The following is a 23,037-nucleotide window of genomic DNA, read 5'->3' as shown; positions in this document are numbered from 1 at the left end:
AAAATGAGATACTCTTCCTCTATTTTATATAAAGAAAAGTGTCAGGACCAAGTTCAGAAACTCCAACATTTAGAGCTTAGACAAAGATGGGATGCTCCCAATGGTGGATTTAGCAAAGAACCAGGTAGAGGTCAAGAGAAGAATGCATTTTAAGAAACAAGCAGACGACAGTTTTTGGTGAAATGGAGAAGTTAAGTAAATAAAGGAAGATGTTGGTCACTGATGATATTTAGAAGGAAAAACTAGTTCTTGGTGGCTGATCTGATGTTTCAAGAAACAGCATGCCTGTAATGAAGGGTTGCCATACCCAGCACAGCTTTTCTCTATGAGAACAGTGCTCAAACCTATTTGTTACTGGCGCAATTTAAATATTAACTGCGAATAAGATAAGGACTAATTCTTTTTTGCTCCTTATTTCATCTGTAAATGTTGTTTTAAGGTCTGTTGGAGCATCTGTTAATGAAAAAGTTACAAGAAAGAGAGAGAGAGGAGGGGGGAAAGAGAAAGAACGAAAGGAAGAAAAAGAAAAAGAAAAAAATGGAAGGAAGGAAGGAAGAAAGAAAAGATATGTAAAGAAAAGAGAAAGAAATTAGGGAATAGAGGTCAATTTCTTATTACCAGATGTTATAATTGGATTAAAATAATGGTACTAAATATTAAGTTAGAAATGGAAAATTTTAATGAAATATGCAGATGCTGTCTCTATTCTTCGTCATTAGAATAACAGGCCCCAAACTGGAAAACGTGCTGAAAGTAGGTGAGGAACGCAAGCTCTGATAGGATGTCACTAAGATGACTGAACCACATAGACAATGGTTTGAAGGTTTATCTGCATCTTATTAAATAATTGCTTGGGGCAAGTTACTTAATCTCTCTGAGACTTGAATTTCCCATTCATAAGACAGGACAAGAGTGAGTACCGTGAAGGTAAAGCACAAAATGGGAGTGTGGGGCTGCTTTCTGAGACCCCCCCAGACTGCTTTCTGAGAGCCCCCAGACTGCTTTCTGAGAGCCCCCCAGAGTGCTTTCTGAGAGCCCCCCAGACTGCTTTCTGAGACCCCCCCAGACTTTCTGAGACCCCCGCAGACTGCTTTCTGAGAGCCCCCCAGACTGCTTTCTGAGACCCCCCAGACTGCTTTCTGAGGCCCCCCCAGACTGCTTTCTGAGGCCCCCCCAGACTGCTTTCTGAGACCCCCCAGACTTTGAGACCCCCCCAGACTGCTTTCTGAGAGCCCCCCAGACTGCTTTCTGAGACCCCCCAGACTGCTTTCTGAGAGCCCCCCAGACTGCTTTGAGGCCCCCCCAGACTGCTTTCTGAGGCCCCCCCAGACTGCTTTCTGAGAGCCCCCCCAGACTGCTTTCTGAGGCCCCCCCAGACTGCTTTCTGAGAGCCCCCCAGACTGCTTTCTGAGAGCCCCCCAGACTGCTTTCTGAGGTCCCCCCAGACTGCTTTCTGAGAGCCCCCCAGACTGCTTTCTGAGACCCCCCAGACTGCTTTCTGAGACCCCCCCAGACTGCTTTCTGAGAGCCTCCCAGACTGCTTTCTGAGGCCCCCTCAGACTGCTTTCTGAGGTCCCCCCAGACTGCTTTCTGAGAGCCCCCCAGACTGCTTTCTGAGAGCCCCCCAGACTGCTTTCTGAGACCCCCCAGACTGCTTTCTGAGACCCCCTCAGACTGCTTTCTGAGGCCCCCCCAGACTGCTTTCTGAGAGCCCCCCAGACTGCTTTCTGAGAGCCCCCCAGACTGCTTTCTGAGGCCCCCCAGACTGCTTTCTGAGACCCCCCCAGACTGCTTTCTGAGGCCCCCCAGACTGCTTTCTGAGGCCCCCCAGACTGCTCTACTCGAGCCCCCGCCTGCAGTACCGGTTCTCCTGTGGCCCAGGAGGCACCTCATGATTTGCTCCTCCTTGTTCTGAACCGCTATGTTTCTTGTCACTGTCATGGCAAGTTAAGACCTTGATTATCCTTGAATGGCCTTGCCTGGGTGAACTGAGATTTTAAAGGGCTGAAGAAAATGTTTCCTCTGAAAGTATACGCTTCCGGCATATATCCATCTTACCTATGATGTCTCAGGGCTTAAAAGTTCAGCATCTGCTGACATCTGTTCTGATATTCACTGTCAGCTGCTTGCTGCCTTTGTCAGCCTTACATGCGTCAGCAGTGATATTATTCTGTTGTTGATTTCGTGCTGTTTCTGCGTGGGCGTTGCCAAACCACGCTTCCGTATAGTTATCATTATATTTAAACTTACTCTTCTCCGTAAATCTTTTAGGGCATTACAAAGAAGAATCCTTTCTCTCGGTGAGATAGATTTTTATGACTGCTTGAAACTTCAGATTTTTTCTCAGGGTTCAGTAAGAAGTTGGCGTGCTGGATAGCTCTAACCCTCCGTCAGCATTTTCAAGACGCGACTCTCATTCCTCTCTGGGCTTTGCCTGCAGCGCCACCTCGAATCAAAATACGTTGAAACGTTCTTATTTCCTTCAGAAGAAACATTTGAGGTCACACGTATTTTAGGGGAATTATCAAGACACTATCTCTATAATGCAGAACTAAGAAATACTATCCGTTTGACATACTTAATTTTTGACTGCTGCTGTATTTATAGCACTGTGCTAAATACAACGAAGACACAGTCAACAGCCAACAGATTTTGCCCTTTATATGCTTATATTCTTTGGAACAGGTAAGACCAGCAATGACATCACACCAACGATAGCAAGTAACATATAATCTGCAAGGGGATTTAGAAAGAGAAAGATTATTTCTAGTGGAAAGGATTGCATCTATCTACAAGATATAAAATGTAGACTCCTTGTCTTTTCTTCATCACTCCTCACCTCCTTATTTCCCGGTGTACTTGTCTGTCAGTATTCCCCTGACGTTGTCTCCACCCGCAAACAGCCGTACGCTTTTGCACCTGTAGGTCCTTTGCCCACACTGGTCCCCTCTCCTGAAATGCTCTTTTCCACCTGTTAGAAGCCATTCATTCTTTAAAAGCTGATTATTTTGTTGCTGCCCATGTGATGGTTTCCTTGACATCTCTGTCAATCATTCTGATCTATGCGGCCCTAAAGCACCTTATCAATAACTGTTAACTAATATTTCACGATGAATCATTTTCCATGATGAATGATAAAGTTATTTTAATACGTGTATCTCTCCCCTCAAAAATGAGAGCTCTTACAAGGAAAGGACCTTGAAATATTTACCATTGTATTGCTAGCAACTAGCAACATTCCTTGCAACTTAATAAACACACATAGTAAATACCTGGGGAATAAGATAGCAGCACAAGGGCCAGACCAAGCAGAGGGATTTCCAGTTACCCTACCCTCTCCTGGAAGAATGCTTTTATACCTCATACATACAAATCACCATGTGGTCTTTCTACCCTGGCCGTGGCTCACTGGATCAGGCACAGAAGAGTGAGCCCAAAGCCTTCATTTACCAAAGGATTATAGGTTGTTAAGTATAGAGATCTGCCCTTTACTGGTTGGCCGAACCAATCAGATGCTCTCAAGAAGTTTGAGATCAAAACAGGAAGGGACAATGTCAGCACACATTTCCGTAGAGGCAGAGACAGAGTTGCTGATTCATCATGTGATGAAGCAGAAATGTTGAAGCCACAAATTCCTGCTGTTGAGTAAGCAGTCAGTTACCCTGGTTGCTGGAAGTTCATGTGTCCAGAACCAAATTCAAGAATCCATAGTTCTGAATAAACTGGTTGAGATAACACTGAGTTGTCTTCCTGTTCCATGATACCTATATAAAGCCTAAAGAGGTAGAGAAGAGAAAGTATGTTATAATAGAATTTATTTTTATTGCTGTTATAGACTTAATGTTTGTCTCCACCCCACCCCCCAGTTTATATATTGAAGCCCTAATCCCCTGTGTAACTCTATTCGGAGATGGGGGCCTATAGGGAAGTAACTAAGGTTAAATGAGGTCAGAAGGGTCGGGCCCTGATACAATAAGATTGCTGACCTTATAAGAATAGACACCAGAGAGCTCTGACCGCCCCCACACACCCCTTTCCTTGGCACATGCACCAAGGAAAGACCATGTGGAGACATTAGGGAGAAGGCAGCCATCTGCAAGCCTGGAAGAGCTCTCACCAGAAACGGAGCTCTGCCAGACCTTGATCTGGGAATTGCAGCCTCCAGTACTATAGGAAAATAAGTTTCTGTTGAGCTTCCTTGTCTTTGGTATTTTGTTATGGCAGCCTGAACTGACTAAGAAAATTGCCTATAAAATAATACATACTGATTAAGGAAAATTTGAAAACTATAGAAACACACAAAGAAGAAAAAAATTAACCATCTAAATAACCACAGGAAATAACACTATTTACATTTTTCATATATATCTCATAAAAACTTAAAGGATAAATTCAAGTTTGGGCTCTTTATTGTTTAGCTAGTGGGAAACGATTGAAGGTGACAGTCAAAGTCGTGCTTCAAAAAGATAGGTCTTGCTGTTCTCTAGGTAGGATTGGAAAGTTTGGAGATACTGGGACAAGTTAGAAGTTACTTTATCAAACTAGGCTATGCCAAAAAGACCTCTAATAGGATATCGGAATATGAAAAAATGTGACATATATGTAAAACATTTGAGCAATACAAATGCTATTGCTTAACGACATCTCGGTGTGAGAATAGGGATATCAAGAGAAGTCAAATATGATGAACATTTGGGTAAAAAATATATATAAATACTAAAAAACATGTAAATGAGAAAATATGGGACTTGCTAAAAAATTAATGCTTTTTGGCTATAACTGCATGATAACATATACATGTTACAAACTGGTATTGGAATACTACATGGTCTTCATTGTCTAATGGTTACTGTTTCCAAGCAATTTTGAAATCTAATAGAGAAACTTCCATTAGGTTTTCAAGGGATAATTTCATGCGGCTTGAGGCTCTACTCTCGGGTCCTACAGTTCCGTCCTCTGCACCCACAGCTCAGGCTCTACCTTTGCTTCCGCAGATCTAGCCTCTGTGCCCACAGCTCTGGCCTCTGCCTTTGCACCTGTGCCTCCGTTTTGAGTCATTCTCCCTTCTTCTTGAAGGGTAGCATGTGTTTGTTGATGAATAGTTTTATTCATTCTGTAGAATTTTTAGGAATCACCCACCCTTCTTACATTTTATTCTGCTTCTTTCCCTTTCTACTTCAAGATGGCAGTGTTTCTTCTGGTATATTCTCAGAAACCTTGTGGGTCTCCTGTGTATGTCACCTGGAGTCATGTCTTTAAACCATGGTCTTCTGCAGATCTTTCCTGGGTAACCTTATCTCTGTTTCTGGCTTCTGCTGTCTGCAGCACTAGCAAAAGGTTGTCCAGCAAAAGCCTGTCATATTACCTTCCTTTTATATGTGTTAAACCTTCCTCTGCTTCTCTCTCATAAGGACACTTATGACTTGATTTAGGGCTCACTCAGATAATCCAGGATAATCTCCCCATCACAAGATACTTAGTCATAGCTGTAAAGACCCTTTTTCCAAATAAGGTAATATTCACAGGTTCTGGAGATAAGGATGAGGATATATCTTTCAGAGCTGTTATCAGCTACACATCATTTATATCTATTGGAAAGAATTTAGTCACATTTTATAGCTAGAAGAAAGGAAGGCTGGGAAGTACAGTCTACCAGGGAGCCATGTGCCCAGCTAACACTCTAGGGTTCCATTACTGAGGAAGGGTAGAACAGATGTCATGGGGACAATTAGCTGTCTCTTCCCATCCATCTCCTATGTATATGAAGAGAAGTGTTCTTGATTCTCTGAGACATTAATAAATTAATTCTTCCTCTGGGGAAGTTACCATCTTGGTACAAAGACAAGTATCTGCCAGGTTAAGTCACTCTATTAGGCAGTATTGAATTAGGCTCCAAATGGTGACCCAAATGGTACGTAACACATTTTCAGAAAATGATATGGTCTCTGTGGGTTGAAGCATTTTTACTGAAGTCTTTTTGGAATAAATGAGGCTTGGAATAAGTCTTAGAGGACAAGCAGAGTTTTAATCAGGTAGAAAGGGCATGATGGGGATGGTCAGGAGGTGCCCACTGGAAAATATAATCTTCTGTAGAAGCTTCTCTAAAACTGGGAATATCTAGACTTCACCTGTTCTTCATCAGTCAGGAAGTGTTTCTTCTGGTTATATCAGAATATCGATGAAATATGAAAAATATCTTAGGTGCCAAAATGGGTAGAGAATGTTTATTGACTAGGAAACGTTAATACTGCACTTGAATCAAGAGAATAGGAGCAATTACTGAAGACCATCAGGGGGTTCATGAGAAAATATCATGATCAGTTTTTTTTTTTATTAGTTATCTATTTTATACATATCAGTGTATACATGTCAATCCCAGTCTCCCAGTTCAGCCCACCACCACCACCCCCGCCCCCGCTTTCTCCCCTTGGTGTCCATACATTTGTTCTCTACATCTGTGTCTCTATTGCTGCCTTGCAAACCGGTTCATCTGTACCATTTTTCTAGATTCCACATATATGTGTTAATAATGATATTTGTTTTTCTCTTTCATGATCAGTTTTTGAAAATAGGAAAAATGAGTTTTATATTTGATATTGATAAAAACGCATTGACTGGTCCTCAGTAGCAGAATGTATTCCAAGTACATACGCACTTCTTCCTCACTTTACCAAACAGCTGGGGGTGACGCAGTTCAGAGAGACAGGAAGCTTTTCCAGCATAAGATATTGGACTGAAACTTAGAAAACTTATTTATCCCTTCTGGCTCAATTTTTTATTACTTGCAGATAGAAGTGACTGAGCTGGGGGTGGAGAGGGACTCCAGAGCATTTTTCTTAATCTCCAGAAAGGCACCATTGCTGACTTGCTTCTGTATGTGCTCAAGCCTGTATGTATCCTTATGTGTGATGGGGTTTGCTGTGCAGACAGGAATGAGCGAGGTCAACGGTGGGGATACAAATTGCATGGAGGTTTGTATTCTTGACTTTCTCTTCCCCACACCTCAAAAAATCACACAGTAACCAGGTGTCAACTTGCATAGTGATCAAAGTAATAAAGTAGTAATAGTCAGCTGCCAATTTACATTATTTGTAGTAAAGTAACGTTCAAGATGGAAAATGAGGGCTGTATCTCTGCTGATGACATTTATTAATATTTTCAAACTCCACATTTAAAAAGTCATAATGCCTTTGTTGAGTTTGTTGTCAGAAGACTGAGGAATCTTTTAGTTTTGCATATTTTCAAGAAGAAATAAGTCCTGAGTGTTTCTTTCCCCTCCCCTCCCCCAAGATGTGGAAGAAATCTTTAACTGTTCTTTACAGGACACTCAGAAGCCCTGAGACGGGCTGAGTGAGACTGGAGCTGGTAGAATTGTTCCACACTCATTCAGGGGATACAGGACAAGGCCTAGCCTTTTGGAGCAAGAATAGGATCACTATAAAGGAAACAGACACCTAGAAATCTACAGCCTCGGCTTGTAAAGCCAGCTCCCTATTTACGTCTAAGAGATGTGTGTTTCTGTGGCATCCGTTGGGAAGAAAGAGTGTGTTTGTTAGCATATGCAAGAAGCGCAAACCAGCGTTGTGTGTGAGCCCCAGAGCTTGTCACTAGAGATGGATTCCCCTCTGAAGGACCATTAATACAGACTGTGGCAGGGCCTAGGGTTTGTAAAAGGACAGAGAAAAGAATAGAGGTGCTGAAAAACTGCATTCCTAACAGGAAGAAGACAATGTCCAATTGATAAAAAGGGAATCCAAAGAAATTGCATGCACAATTTATTCACTATAAAAAAGTAGAATACATCAAAGATTAAGATAGATATATAGATGATAGATGGATATTTTATAGTGTCAGAATTAAAAACTTCAAACACCATGGTATTATACAATATAAGATTTAATTATATTCATTCTCATTTTTAGTAGAATGAAAACACTTCATCTGATTTTTAATGAAATGCCGGAGGAAAATTTAAGCATAGAACTACTTAAGTGGTATCTGCTGTCATATCATGGTTACTCCCAAACATATAAGGAAGTGGTGCAAAATGATACAAAAATGCTATTCTTGAGATAATGTTAACACCTTCCAGCAAAAAACTCTAAAATAGGGTAAATAAAAGAACACAATGAATGAATAAATTATCTGGGAACAGGGTAAAAAAAGTAGCCCAATCCTTTAACATCCCGTGATTCTGCTTTACCCAGCCCAGGTTCTTACTGCTTCTGTGGACTCAGTAAATAGGGTCCTAAGACCTGCAGTCTCTCCCACCACCAAGTGACCCTAATCACCACACCCTATTTCATTCTGAGTTCCTGCTCACAGGAGCCCTGGGATGAAGGCGGGGCAGGATTATCCTATTTTGAAGCTTAGAGTGATTGAAGCCCGGGTCATAAGAATGTTAAGGGGCTTCCCTGGTGGCGCAGTGGTTGGGAGTCCGCCTGCCGATGCAGGAGACGCGGGTTCGTGCCCCGGTCCGGGAAGATCCCACATGCCGCGGAGCAACTAAGCCCGTGAGCCATGGCCGCTGAGCCTGTGCGTCCGGAGCCTGTGCTTCGCAAAAAAAAAGAATGTTAAGACCCAGGCCAGAAGGACTCAAATATTCTAAATCATATTTTGGTCTTTGGTACTCCCTGCACCCAAGTTATACTCCCACAGACATTCTTATTATGTTATTGTTCTTTTTAAAAACCTTCAGTGATTCCCTACTTCATTTTGAGTCAAGTCAGTCCTCCTCAGCCTTCTGTATAAGGCTGTTTATACAGTGGCTTAATCTATCTATATCATCATTTCCCCCCATGCCCTGCTCTCGCTGAGGAGTCCAGATCCACCCTGGGCATCCCTGTTTCCATGTCCTTGTTCACATTCTTTCCTGTTCCCCAAACCTCTCTCTCGTCCACACATGCTTCTCATGTCCTCAAACAAGAGTCTTACTATTCTGATTGCTTCCACTGCATTTAGCAATTGTTTTTTTGTTCTAGCACTCACCAGAATCTCTCTTGAATTAGAAGTATTCATATACTATGATTTTATCCTTCAGCAGACTGAGTTCTTGGCCACAGATTCTTCTATTTGAATTCTCTGTATTGGGTCCTAGAGTTCCTATAATGTATGCCTTGCAGATAGATGTTCACTAAATATTTCTTTGAATCTAACATCTGTTGGACTGTTGTTTTATTATTTAGCTTGTCACTCATCCATGCTTTTCCTACCCAACTAAATTACATGCCCTTTGAATACTGCTCTCCTACTTTGTAGGAACTTAAAAATACAATGACTGAAGGAATTCCCTGGTGGTCCAGTGGTTAGGACTTGGCGTTTTCACTGCAGGGGGCTTGGGTTCAATCCCTGGTCTGGGAACTAAGATCCTGCAAGCCATGCGGCAAGGCCAAAAAAAAAAAAAAAAAAAAATTTGATGATTGAAATGTGGTTGGTATAGTGAGAAATGATACATGCAAGGATGACTGTTTTAAAGCCAATGCGTGTACCCAAACTCTGTGTATGTGGCTTATATAATCATAATTATGTTGCCCGTACCATGGCAGCATAATACAGAGAACGATTTCTTTTACTTATCTTCATTATGGTAATTCCAACAGGTAATAAATATTTTAAGCAAAGAGGTAACAAATATTTCACTTGACAGTGATTTTGGGATTTTGCCAAGCTTCTCATATTTCTTGGAAAATAGCATCTGGAATTTACTGAGAGAATATGAGATTCTCCATGCTACCAAAGTGTGGGATATTGACTTTTAGAGGGAACATTCTCTAAAGTTTGCACATACTAACCACTGACATATTTTGAGGGCTTATTATGTGTTAAGCACTCTTGTAAGAGCTTTACATGTGTTATTTTATGTAATTCCCGTAACAACGTAAGAAGCAGCCTCTGTTATTTTTCCCACTGTTTTACAGTTGAGGAAACTGATATAGTGTTTGCAGAGCTGGGATCTGAGTCCAGCCAGCCTGACTCCAGAGGCTGAAGACTTCTCCACAGGGTGATATTACAGGAGGGAGGGTTGTTTTCTGTCTGCATCTGTGGGTGCAAGGCCAGCCATCCACAAAGGTCACTGCTGCCCCAGGTCAGCAACTGCAGCGGTGTCAGGCAGCAAGGAGGCCCTGTGATGTGCCTACAGAGCTCTCTCCTACCTGCACACTGTGTGTAGGGACTGGTATATGCAAATTATTGCTGGGAAGTCAAGCAGTTCTCAGAGAGCATAGGCATTTAATAGGAAAATGATTCAATCTTCAGGTGAAGTCCCGAATTGACTAGAGTTGATTCAGTTTACCGAGGTGTCAAGGTGTAAGTTCGGACATTAATCACACTTTGTCCCTTCAGCCATGACTCTGACCCCTTCACGGGAACCGGACCCTGGGGGCGGGGGGAGGGGGGCTCGGCGCTCCCCCAGAGCTGCTCTGCGGGGCTGCTTTCCTTGCTCTTCCCATTCCCACTGGTGCCTCTCCGCTGTGTTCAGCCCCAAATCGTGTACAAACTGGTCAAAATAGTGCTCAGGAAAATGCATTAAGGTGAAATTGTATAGCATCCGTTTCACATCTAGTTAGCTGATGTTGAATATTTGCAGCTCATGTCATTTTTGTTGTTATTGCTAATTCTTAAGGTTCACTTTGGTTACGCATTTGCATAATACAAAAACATACATGATGTAAAAAAAAACGTGGTGTGTCTTTATAATATAGATGGCTTGTATAATGATATATAAATACATGATTGACACCTAGGCTGGATAATAGATATCAGATAGGTAGATAGATCGTCTTAACTAGTTACTCAAGTTCAATACACCAAGGTTAGAATCTCAGCTGTGCCATTTACTAGCTCACTGTTAACTTTTTAAAGAACTAAAAGCTCTAAAATGAGGATAATGCACCTACTTCATAAGAGGAATTCCATTTATAATTTTTTCTTCCCTGGATAGTGAGTTTCCTGGCTTTTAGAAAATTTGGGTTGAGGAAATTCAGAATCTCTGACCTTGAAATCAAAATCCTGCTCTCCTAGGGAGAGGCCCAGATGTCAACAGTAGAGGTAACCATTCAGCAGCAATTCCCTCCTGCCTTCCAGGATAAATTTCCTAAATTGGTCTGCAATCTACATGACAAATTGTCGGAGCTCCGTCTATGTGGAGTAAGGGTCTTTTGAAAAACGAGTAAATCCAGTTAAAGAACACGCAGGAGGAGGAAGACAAAGGGTTTGGTTTGCTGTGTTCATTAGGCCAACCCAAGAATGCAAGAGCCAGAAAGTCTGTAACTTTCAGGTGAGTAAAAATACATACAGGTAAGTCTCAAAGCTTTGCTCTTCATTTATTGCTCTCCGAGCCCAATTATATCCCACCCTTTCAAGTCAATGGATTCTTTTTTTTTTTTTTTCCGCTCACAGAAACACAATCCAAAATGGCAGGAGCATAATTCTAATTTATTTCCATCTCAGATTTTTATACCTGTAATTATGTTTGTGTCAAATTAGATGAAAATGTCACTCTACCAATCTGCTTCTTCCTTTGTAACCTTTTGCATACCAAGTTTATCATTCTGACAAAAAAAGAGCTCTCCAACCTTGACACCGAAGAAGAAATGCAAATTATATTTTTCCACATTAGAAAACAACTATCAATCATGTCATTTAAAAATTAGGTGAGATATCCAATGAAGTTTGAAATCTTTAGCTGTTTGGAGTCTATGGGATAAAAATATGACTTAATATTAAAAGAGCAAAATTAGTAAGAGTAGATGCTATAATTGTTAATTCAAATAACCAAAATGATAATTGAGTGCCTGAATAAACTGCAGACTCCACTTCCGGAAAGGCATTTTGAAACTTTTGCTTGGTTTCTGAAGGGTGCAAATATCTCCTCAGAAACAGAACTCCAGTTTACTTCAATGAAATAGAAGCTAGCATTTTCCAAGATATCTTACCTTGTTTCCTCCCTTCCCAGAAACTATCCCATTTCTTATTTTTATGTAACATTTAATTTCACAAATTGCTACATGAACACTGGCCTTTAAAATACGAGAACTGGTTTTCCTGACTCTTAGCTGCCCAGGAAGAGTAAATTTTTGGAAGTTTCGAGTCTACGTAAAGCAAGTCCCAGGGGAAAGGAGCTCACTCCTCATCTCCTCCACCAAGACGAAGGTGGGTTGTGCGACCAGCGATTTTCTGTGACTCCTTTTCCATCACAAGTCATTCCTTTGCTCTGCCTGCTCTTGTTCTCAGCCAAGGATTTTGCGAAAGAAAAGAAGACAGGTGTACAGACCATCCTGACTGGAATTAACAGCAACATCTCCAAGATTACCACTTCCCTGAATTCTCTGTAGGCAGATACTATGATTCCTATTTTATAGGTGCTAAAACTAAAATGCAGAGAATTTGAATGACTGAGCCAAGATCATCATGGAAAGTTGGAGGCAGAGGTGAGACGAGAAGGTACATGTTCAGGCTGAAACCACAGCCTTAAGTTTCCTGTTTTTCAAGGGAAGAACATATATTTGTTTCTGCTGCTTTGTATAGTTCCTTTAAAGCACTCCCCCACCACTACACACACAGGTAGGTTTTTCCTAAATGATGATGCTTTGCCTTGGTGTGAGTGATGGTGGATTTTAAGGGCCCCTCCCTATCTGTCAGTCTAGCTCTCTTCCTGTCCCAAAATGTCTCTGGATTAAGTTTTGTCTTCACCATGTCTACATGCAAATGCAAATAAATTTCCCTGGAAGGATAACAAATTAGTTCCCTATAAATGAAACATATGTCATTTAATCATATTGTCACAGAAAAAAGCAGAGTCGGAATCATCTCTTCTTATCTTGAATTCATGTATCTAAAATGGGAGTGGCTGAGACAGACATGTGGCTGTATTTAGCTCTGAAAACCCTACCTTGAAACTACATTCACAATTTTGAGTTTATCTGCATTTTTTAGAGGAGACGAAAGGTATGTGATCCTCAAAAAGGTGTATGATCCTCCAAAATTTAAAACTTTAATCATACAGGTTATCTACATGCACTGGATCTAAGACCACACCTCATCTAGGCCTTCTCGAAATCAGGGAATCCTTGAAACGCACCTGTCCCTCCTCCACAACACTCACCAGCACTATTTACCTTGAACCTACATAGTAAGTAATCTTATTAGGCCATTTATCCCTGTGTATGTCAGCCACCACAGCCCTAGACCACAGGTCAACCATCGTCTCCCACGGGGAGCCCCACAGGCTCTGTACATGCTTCATTCTGTTTCCTTCAAGCACTCCTCCTCAAGGCTTGGTCGCTTCCATTGTGCTCTCTGGAAATGAGGGTCCATTATAGGCAATGTGCTCTATCCGCCATCTATTTTCTGAATGTTTTTTCCACCCTCTGGTTAAAGGGCCAACTCTCTTAAGGACCCTGCTTTACTTTAGCCCCTTAGTGGTGGCTCTTGCACCTTCCACAGCCTTTATGTCTCTGGGCTTGGAGGAGGGATTGGCTAGACTTCCTCATTTCTCCTCATTGCTGACATTTGTCTATTTCCCCTTTCCCTGAAAGCCTCTTCTTCTGTTTCCATTTTGCAATTATATTACCCACTACCCTTCCTTGTTGCTGTCATCTATCCACTCCTGGGTCACTCTTTTTTCAGGAATTTCAACACCAATACTAATCTTAACCTTAATGAATTCAGTATACTCACAGATGATCCTATCAATATCCTGGTCTCTCTGTTCCTTGAACTTTTTTAATGATCTTGCTTTCTATTCTATTGAAATATTTCTATTTCGTGAATTCCCTGGTGGCCCAGTGGTTAGGACTCCACACTTTCACTGCTGAGGGCATGGGTTCAATCCCTGGTTGGGGAACTAAGATCCTGCAAGCTGCATGGTGCAGGAAAAAAAAAAAAAATTCTATTTCAATTATTCCCATGGCCATACCCTCTAGTTTTTGTCCAAAGGGGCTCTTCTTAGTCTGATCCATAGAATTCTGCAGATAATTTGAGTGAATGTTTTCTCAGATCTCTCAAAGATGGTATGTAACTAATGCCATTCTAAATTCACAGGAGTGAGGTTAATTCATTACATATTTTAGATACGTTGGGCATGAAAGCTGAATTCTCTCAAGGAACTCTTATTGAGAATGTCTGCACCAATGATTGCAATTCTCTATAATCCTAATTTCAGATATTTTATCTCTGACAATAGCATTCTACCTTTCCAGCATACTCCCACTAGTAGCTCATCTCTCTATCTCAATATCCTTGACTTAATAACAACTGCAAAGTCCTGTTAGCCATAGGAAGATAACACATTCACAGGTGCAGGGAATTATGCAGTGAACATCTTTGGGGGCCATTATTCTGTCTACAACCTAGCCCAACTTCAACCATCACTATCAAGATTATAGATGGTTTATATTCTTTCATCCTGTTATATTTCCTTGGTTTCATTTTCTTCTTCAGGGATTTCTGTTGTTTGGATTTTCTTTGTTTATCGTCAATACTTGTCACTTTTTCTTGAATTCTTTTTATCTCTTTATTCCTTTGTTGATTTTTAAATATTTTCTTCTTTTCATCTTCTGTTTCTCTCAGGACATTATTTTCTCTTGTATTCGTTCCAGTAGTCTGGTATGACTTATAGTCTAATAGTCTGAAATGATTTTTTTTCTTTTATTTCTAATTCTTTACTGAGTTCTGTACTTCATTTAGTAATTTCTCTAATTTTGGTTTATGTTGTTGTTTCATGTCTTATGTCAGTTGTTAAAGGTCTTTTACCCTTGTTTCGAAATAGTAGGTACAGATTTTATCTGTGTGGTCAGCATGACTTTTTGAGATGTCCATATAGATATTTTGCTCATTATTGACCTCACCATGGCTTTGCCTGTTTTGTTTTGCTTGATTGTTTTCTGTTGCCTACTTTTGAGAAATTAATTTTTTGAACTTTTGGAAGAATTTCTGAAACAAAGCTTCACTTCATGGACTACCCTCTTCTATATTGTTTTGTTATGCTTTTTTGTCATATAGTATTAAAAAGTAGGACAGCCTTCTTTCTGAGATTTCTTGGCTCTGTTCTCTCTTCTTACTTTTATTTGGAAATTCTCTTTCTTCATCTTTGTGTCCTTATTTTGCTCAATTATAATTTCAGTTCTAGCAGTTTTTCTTCATTAAGTGGCCTTGTCTTGGAGGAGCCCTGGTAGGTCTGTGTAGGGAGTCTGGGATGTTCATAAGGACGCTGACTGCTCCTGACCCTTCACACCTTCCTGAAGGGTTCTTGAACTCACCCGCTAGTAGGTTGGGCACAACCTCTCCCAGCTTCAGGTGCATTTCTCCCATTCTCTGGCCATGCCTTCCATTGAATACTTGTCGACTATTTGGGGATTCTGCCCTGAGATCTATGTGATGCTCCCTCTGCTTCTCCCTGCACAAATTCTGGAACTGTGCGGTTTGGTGGCTATTGGTGGCTCACCCACACCTTCTTGGCATTTTGACATTCAGAGAGACACCATGCCAACCAGATTTGTGGTAAATTTTGTCATGGGTTTTCTATTTTACTATAAATCTATAGTATTTACTATTTTGCTTCATCTGAAGTTAGCAGAAGGAAGGAAATCATAAAGATCAGATCAGAAAGAAATGAAAAAAAAAAGGAAGGAAACAATAGCTAATTTCAATAAAACTAAAAGCTGGTTCTTTGAGAAGATAAACAAAATTGATAAACTACTGGCCACACTCATCAAGAAAAAAGGGAGAAGACTCAAATCAACAGAATTAGCAATGAAAAAGGAGAAGCAACAACTGACATTGCAGAAATACAAAGGATCATAAGAGATTACTACAAGCAACTATATGCAATAAAATGGACAACCTGGAAAAAATGCACAAATACTTAGAAAAGCGCACAATCTTCTGAGACTGAACCAGGAAGAAATAGAAAATATAAACACACCAGTCACAAGCACTGAAATTGAGACTGTAATTAAAAATCTTCCAACAAACAAAAGCCCAGAACCAGATGGCTTCACAGGCGAATTCTACCAAACATTTAGAGAAGAGCTAACACCTATCCTTCTCAAACTCTTCCAAAATATAGCAGAGGGAGGAACACTCCCAAACTCATTCTACAAGGCCACCATCACCCTGATACCAAAACCAGACAAAGATGTCACAAAGAAAGAAAACTACAGGCCAATATCACTAATGAACATAGATGCAAAAATCCTCAACAAAATACTAGCAAACAGATTCCAACAGCACATTAAAAGGATCAAACCCCACCATGATCAAGTGGGGTTTATCCCTGGAATGCAAGGATTCTTCAATATACGCAAATCAATCAATGTGATAAACCATATTAACAAATTGAAGGAGGAAAACCATATGACCATCTCAATAGATGCAGAAAAAGCTTTTGACAAAATTCAACACTCATTTATGATAAAAACTTCCCAGAAAGTAGGCATAGAGGGAAGTTACCTCAACATAATAAAGGCCATATGTGACAAACTCACAGCCAACATTGTTGTCAATGGTGAAAAACAGAAACCATTTCCTCTAAGATCAGGAACAAGACAAGGTTGTCCACTCTCACCGCTGTTATTCAACATAGTTTTGGAAGTTTTAGCCACAGCAATCAGAGAAGAAAAATTAAAAAAATACAAATCAGAAAAGAAGTAAAGCTGTCACTGTTTGCAGATGACATGATACTATACATACAGAATCCTAAAGACGCTACCAGAAAACTGCTAGAGCTAATCAATGAATTTGGTAAAGTAGCAGGATACAAAATTAATGCACAGAAATCTCTTGCATTCCTATACATTAACTATGAAAAATCTGAAAGAGAAATTAAGGAAACACACCCATTTACCATTGCAACAAAAAGAATAAAATATCTAGGAATAAACCTACTTAAGGAGACAAAAGACCTGTATGCAGAAAACTATAAGACACTGATGAAAGAAATTAAAGTTGATACAAACAGATGGAGAGATATACCATGTTCTTGGATTGGAAGAATCAACATTGTGAAAATGACTATACCACCCAAAGCAATCTACAGATTCAGTGCAATCCCTTTCAAACTACCACTGGCATTTTTCAGAGAACTAGAACAAAAAATTTCACAATTTGTATGGAAACACAGAAGACCCTGAATAATGAAAGCTATCTTGAGAAAGAAAAACGGAGCTGGAGGAATCAGGCTCCTGGACTTCAGACTGTACTACAAAGCTACAGTAATTAAGGAAGTATGGTGCTGGCACAAAAACAGAAATATAGATCAATGGAACAGGATAGAAAGCCCAGAGATAAACCCACACACATATGGTCACCTTATTTTTGATAAAGGAGGCAAGTATATACAATGGAGAAAAGACATCCTCTTCTATAAGTGATGCTGGGAAAACTGGACAGGTACATGTAAAAGAATGAAAATTAGAACACTCTCTAACACCATACACAAAAATAAACTCAAAATGGATTAAACACCTAAATGTAAGACCAGACACTATAAAACTCTTAGAGGAAAACATAGGCAGAACACTCTATGACATAAATCATAGCAAGATCCTTTTTGACCCACCTCCTAGAGTAATGGAAATAAAAACAAAAATAGGGCTTCCCTGGTGGTGCAGTGGTTGAGAGTCTGCCTGCCGATGCAGGGGACATGGGTTCATGCCCTGGTCCGGGAGGATCCCACATGCCACGGAGCGGCTGGGCCCGTGAGCCATGGCCGCTGAGCCTGTGCGTCCGGAGCCTGTGCTCCGCAACGGGAGAGGCCACCACAGTGAGAGGCCCGCATACCACACAAAATAATAATAATTTAAAATAAACAAATGGGACCTAATGAAACTTAAAAGCTTTTGCACGGCAAAGGAAAACATAAACAAGACGAAAAGACAACCCTCAGAATGGGAGAAAATATTTGCAAATGAAGCAACTGACAAAAGATTAATCTCCACAATTTACAAGCAGCTGATGCAACTCAATATCAAACAACCCAATCCAACAATGGGCCGAAGACCTAAATAGACATTTCTCCAAAGAAGATATACAGATTGCCAACAGACACATGCAAGGATGCTCAACATCACTAATCATTAGAAATGCAAATCAAAACTTCAATGACGTATCACCTCAAACGTTTTTTGGCCATCATCAAAAAATCTACAAACAATAAATGCTGGAGAGGGTGTGGAGAAAAGGGAACCCTCTTGCACTGCTGGTGGGAATGTAAATTGATACAGCCACTATGGAGAACAGTATGGAGGTTCCTTAAAAAACTACAAACAGAACTACCATATGACCCAGCAATCCCACTACTGGGCATACACCCTGAGAAAACCATAATTCAAAAAGAGTCATGTACCAAAATGTTTATTGCAGCTCTATTTACAATAGCCAGGACATGGAAGCAACCTAAATGTCCATTGACAGATGAATGGATAAAGAAGATGTGGCATATATATACAATGGAATATTACTCAGCCACAAAAAGGAAAGATATTGAGTTATTTGTAGTGAGGTGGATGGACCTAGAGTCTGTCATACAGAGTGAGGAAGTCAGAAAGAGAAAAACAAATACCATATGCTGACACATATATATGGAATCTAAAAAAAAAAAAAAAAAGGTTCTGAAGAACCTAGGGGCAAGGTAGAAATAAAGACGCAGATGTAGAGAATGGACTTGAGGACACAGGAAGGGTAAGCTGGGATGACATGGGAGAGTAGCATGGACATATATACCCTACCAAATGTAAAACAGATAGCTAGTGGGAAGCAGCCACATAGCACAGGGAGATCAGCTCGGTGCTTTTTGACCACCTAGAGGGGTGGGATAGGGAGGGTGGGAGGGAGATGCAAGAGGAAGGAGTTATGGCGATATATGTATATATCATCTTGTTTTAAAGTAGAAACTAACACACCACTGTAAAGCAATTATACTCCAATAAAGATGTTAAAAAAAAAACAAAAAAAAGGCAAAAAAAAACCTAGAATGGTACCAGGGTCCCATATCTTGCAACCAGTGTCCATACAGGTTCATTAAATTGTTCCTTCCTTCCACCTAAGCCTGATGCTGTGCTTTGCTTTCATCAGTATGATTCATTTCCCACTAATAAACTTAACTCACCAATTATAAGAAAAGGATCGAAATGAAGGGAAAACCTGAATAAGAGATTATATAGTATCTGCTTTATTTAGCACTTACTGTGTGCCTCTATAGTTAATTCTAACTGCTCTGTTAGATAATATTCTTTCCTTTTTTATTAGTGAAATGTAATTGAATCTCAGGTAGATTAATTAATGTAAAGGATGCTAACTGCTGTAGCACATAAATCCCAAATTTTAGTGTTTAAGACAATAAGGGTTAATTTCTTGCCCCTGCGGAGTGCAGTACCAACGTTTCTGGCTGGTGAATGGCCTTCTGTGTGGTCAGTCAGGGTCCAGCCTCTACCACCCTTTGGGATACTGCAGGATACTCTGCCTGTTCCTATTAGAAATACTGTTCATATAGTTAATAAAGGCTTTATTGGTAACCCCACATTAGATTTTATTCTGGCTCCTTCTGTGTTATATTAATTTCAGATTGATGCTCAAATTAATGCAAGCTTCCCAGGCACAAGAAGTTCTAATGGACAGGACCTGGAAGCGGGATGTATTACTTCTATCTACAGTGCATTTGTCGGAGCTCCCTCACATGTTCACTCTGGGCTGGCAGAGAGGGTGTGAGACATAGTCAAGGTGTGTACTCACATGGGAGGGAACACAGGTTTCAGTGAACACACGGCCATCTGCCACACTGAGCAACTTGCCCAAAGTCATACAGGTAGTAATTGGCAGAGTCAGAGCTTGAATTTGGTTCTGATCCAAGGCCTATGCTCTTTTCACTGTATTATACCCCTTCCAAATATTTTTTTAAAATAAAATTTAGTTTTATTATTTTCAGGGATAGATCAGATTTTCTGTGGCAATATCAATTTTGGACATAAACAATGCCACTTTAATTGTAATAAGCCATATTCGGATTTGGCTGAATTCTTAGTCCTCACTCCTCTGTTCTCCCAAGCCCTTTTCTAGCCCTCATATGGCCCCTTGCCCATGATTATATCTGGGGCACCCAAATATATGAGTCCTGTGCACTGGGAACACATCCTGACTACCGCCACCTTTGCCTCATGAGAAAGACTTTTCTCCTCACGCTTCCCCCCATTTTCTCACCTAATGAGTCATCTGATGAGACAAAAGCCCAACGTCTGATAGAGTCATTACTGCCAATACCAGTAATGCAAATAGTAACTCCTTCACCTTCTGTCTATCATCTCCGAGTCTCCTCAGTCTTCAGATAACATCCAAGAGGCTGCCAGAGAAACAAATTCTAAAAGACACAAGTCTCTGCCTTTCCCATCACCCACTGCTCCAATGTGGATCCCTTCCAATGAAGAGTCCCAAAGAGTCAACCCAGGCAAATGAACTCCTGGTAGGCCCTCCCCATCAGCCTAGCTCACATGCCCACAGTTCCCCGTACAAGCAGTGGACTTAGGTTAGCCTTCAGCTGGGTTTCTGTGATATTGTGATTTATAATAAGAATATAAATTTATATTATATTTATGACATATAAATATATATAATATGTAATATGCTATATATTACATATTATATAATATACATTTGGTCTTCATCCTATTTCTGGTACAGAGCTCCTACAACTCTTGGAATTTCCTGTGATAAGAGTGATAAAGTTCTTTTGTTAATGAGGTGACTTTTGGAAATCCCCTAAGCTAACCTAAGGATGGGGCTGGTTGCCAGGAAACCCAGCCTTGTGATTAGAGGGTTAGAAGTTTTTGTCCCCCCCGCCCCACTCTCCCCTCTACCTCCTGGGTGGGGAGAAATGCTGGAGGTTGAATCAGTCACCAATAGTCAATGAGTTAATCAATCATGAGTATGTAATGAAGCCTCCATAAAAACCCAAAGGATGGGGTCTGGATTGGTGGACGCGTGGAAGTTTGGGAAGAGCGGTGTGCTTGGAGAGGGCACAGAAGCTTTCCCCACACCTGGCCCTCTGCATCTGTTCCATCTGGCTGTTCCTGACTTACACCCTTTTATAATAAACCAGTAGTCAGTAAGCAAAATGTTTCTCTGAGTTTTGTGAGTCGCTCTCGCAAATTAATTGAACCCAAGGAAGAGGATGTTGGAACCTCGAATCTATAGTCAGTCGATTGAGAGCATGGGTGACAACCTGCACTTGTGATTAGCATAGAATTGTATGTTTAATGGGGGAAAAAAACATGTTGGAATTAGATGCAGAACCTTAGTTTCCCACTACCCAAGGACACATAGTACCAGAACACAGCTAACCAAATGTGTTCAGTAAATGTTCTTAAGAGACTTGTTTTGATAAATAGATAAGAATAGTTTACTTGGGAAAACCAAAAAAAAAAAAAAAAAGAAAAGCTTTTTAATTGGTATATCAATCATTTGAAATTGGAATCTTGAAGTTACTTAAAACTCTTTTCCTCTCATAAGCATTTTACACATTCTCCCTGAAGTGTTGCTGATACAATTAATCAAGTCTTCATGGTAAAATCCCCAAATACACCGGGGCTCCTTCTGAGCCACAATTTCCAGACTGATGTTCAAGTTAATGCAAGTGTCCTGGGTACCCTGCATTTCAGTGTTTATATATATGAACACTGAAGTATACACACTCTCACATAAAAAGACTCCCTGAGAGTCCTGAGGCACCACACAGTGGTAGATAAAAGTCTTAGGCCCCCCAAAGACTCACTGTCTCTGCTTATGCACATGAAGTGAATAGCCCTTCCACCGGCTAATCTATTAATTCCAGCCATTTAACGATCAATGAAGATTGCTGAATGAGTGATCTGAGATGGTGATCAATATGCCTCATGGAGATAGCTGAAATGGACACCAGCCACATATTGAAGTGGCCTAAATCAGGGAACGGTGCACTCAGGACCCTGGGCAGACTGCGAGATAACATTTCTACCTTGCAGAAGACGGTCCTGGAGAGCCCCCTCTGAGGCATCCTGCAGTGCAAAGGCTCAGCCTGGGCCTGTTCCAGGGAAGTCTCCTACTTCCCTTTCAGTGACATACCCTTGCTCCAAAACCTTGGGGCCCAAGTCTGATTTTTGGACTCTCTCGAGTATTGTGTCCATTGATTGTTTCATACCTGCCTTGCCTTAATTCAAAAAGGCTTTGATGCTTGCAGAAATATATCTCATTTAGAAGATAAAGTCTCGAATTGAAGGAGTGGGAATTTGCAGCATCTCGGGGGTACGGGAGATGATACCTTTGGATTGGTGGTCCCTATTGCTGCGGCCAAATCCTCACATTGTAGACCCCATTTATCAATGCAATCTACATAGAGACCTAGCTCTGGTCCAAAGTTTACAGGCTGTTTTTCACAGCCTGTAAACAAGAATTAGTGATACTTAGACATACATCTAGGGGAGATTACAGAAAATACCTTGGAAAATACTGAGTTTTTTGGAGGTGAAGAAGTAGCTAAGAACCATTAATGTCTCACCTTGGCCCTGAGAGAGGGTCACTGTGGGTCTGTCCTAACAGCCGACTCTACAGAAAATTCATGATTTCTCCTAAGAAAAGGTTGAGAATTCAGGCATGCCAAGGTCCCTACACTAAGCCTCAACCCAAGCTGACATGGCAGTGATGGAAAGGCCAGACAGTTCTGAAATAAAGGAGACCTGAGTATCCATTCCTCTTTTTTTTGTCATAGAGCAAACAGGGTTTTGTCTCTCACTTCTGCAACAATCATATTCTGACTAGCCTTAGCATCTAGAGCAGAGCTGGAGAAAAATTAGAGGGGACCTGGAGGAAGAACGTCCAGCAGCAGAGCTGGGTTCAGAGGAGCTCAGGAAGAGGAGCGCAAGAGGAGGCTTGTCTCGCGGAAAGAAGCAGTGACCCTGGCAAATCCAACCACCCGTCGTCCCCCCAACCTGGAAGGGTGTGGACCCAGGCCCCTGGATGCTCCACTGCAGGGGCCCTTCCCCTCACCCTCGCTGGCCTCAGAGTCGCTCTCCT

General features: G+C 41.0%; 1 long non-coding RNA gene across 1 annotated transcript in view; it reads right to left on the bottom strand.

Moving 5' to 3' along the window:
• Positions 1-3,235: 3,235 nt before the first annotated feature.
• Positions 3,236-23,037, bottom strand: part of LOC136792798 (uncharacterized) — a 217,555-nt gene continuing 197,753 nt past the window's right edge. The window contains exon 4 of the long non-coding RNA XR_010837233.1: positions 3,236-3,775. This is a non-coding gene — a long non-coding RNA (uncharacterized lncRNA). The remainder of the gene's footprint in view (positions 3,776-23,037) is intronic.

Source organism: Kogia breviceps, chromosome 16 (genome assembly GCF_026419965.1).
Source record: "Kogia breviceps isolate mKogBre1 chromosome 16, mKogBre1 haplotype 1, whole genome shotgun sequence".
Classification (NCBI taxonomy): domain Eukaryota; kingdom Metazoa; phylum Chordata; class Mammalia; order Artiodactyla; family Physeteridae; genus Kogia; species Kogia breviceps.
This window is presented reverse-complemented; position numbering and strand designations above follow the sequence as displayed.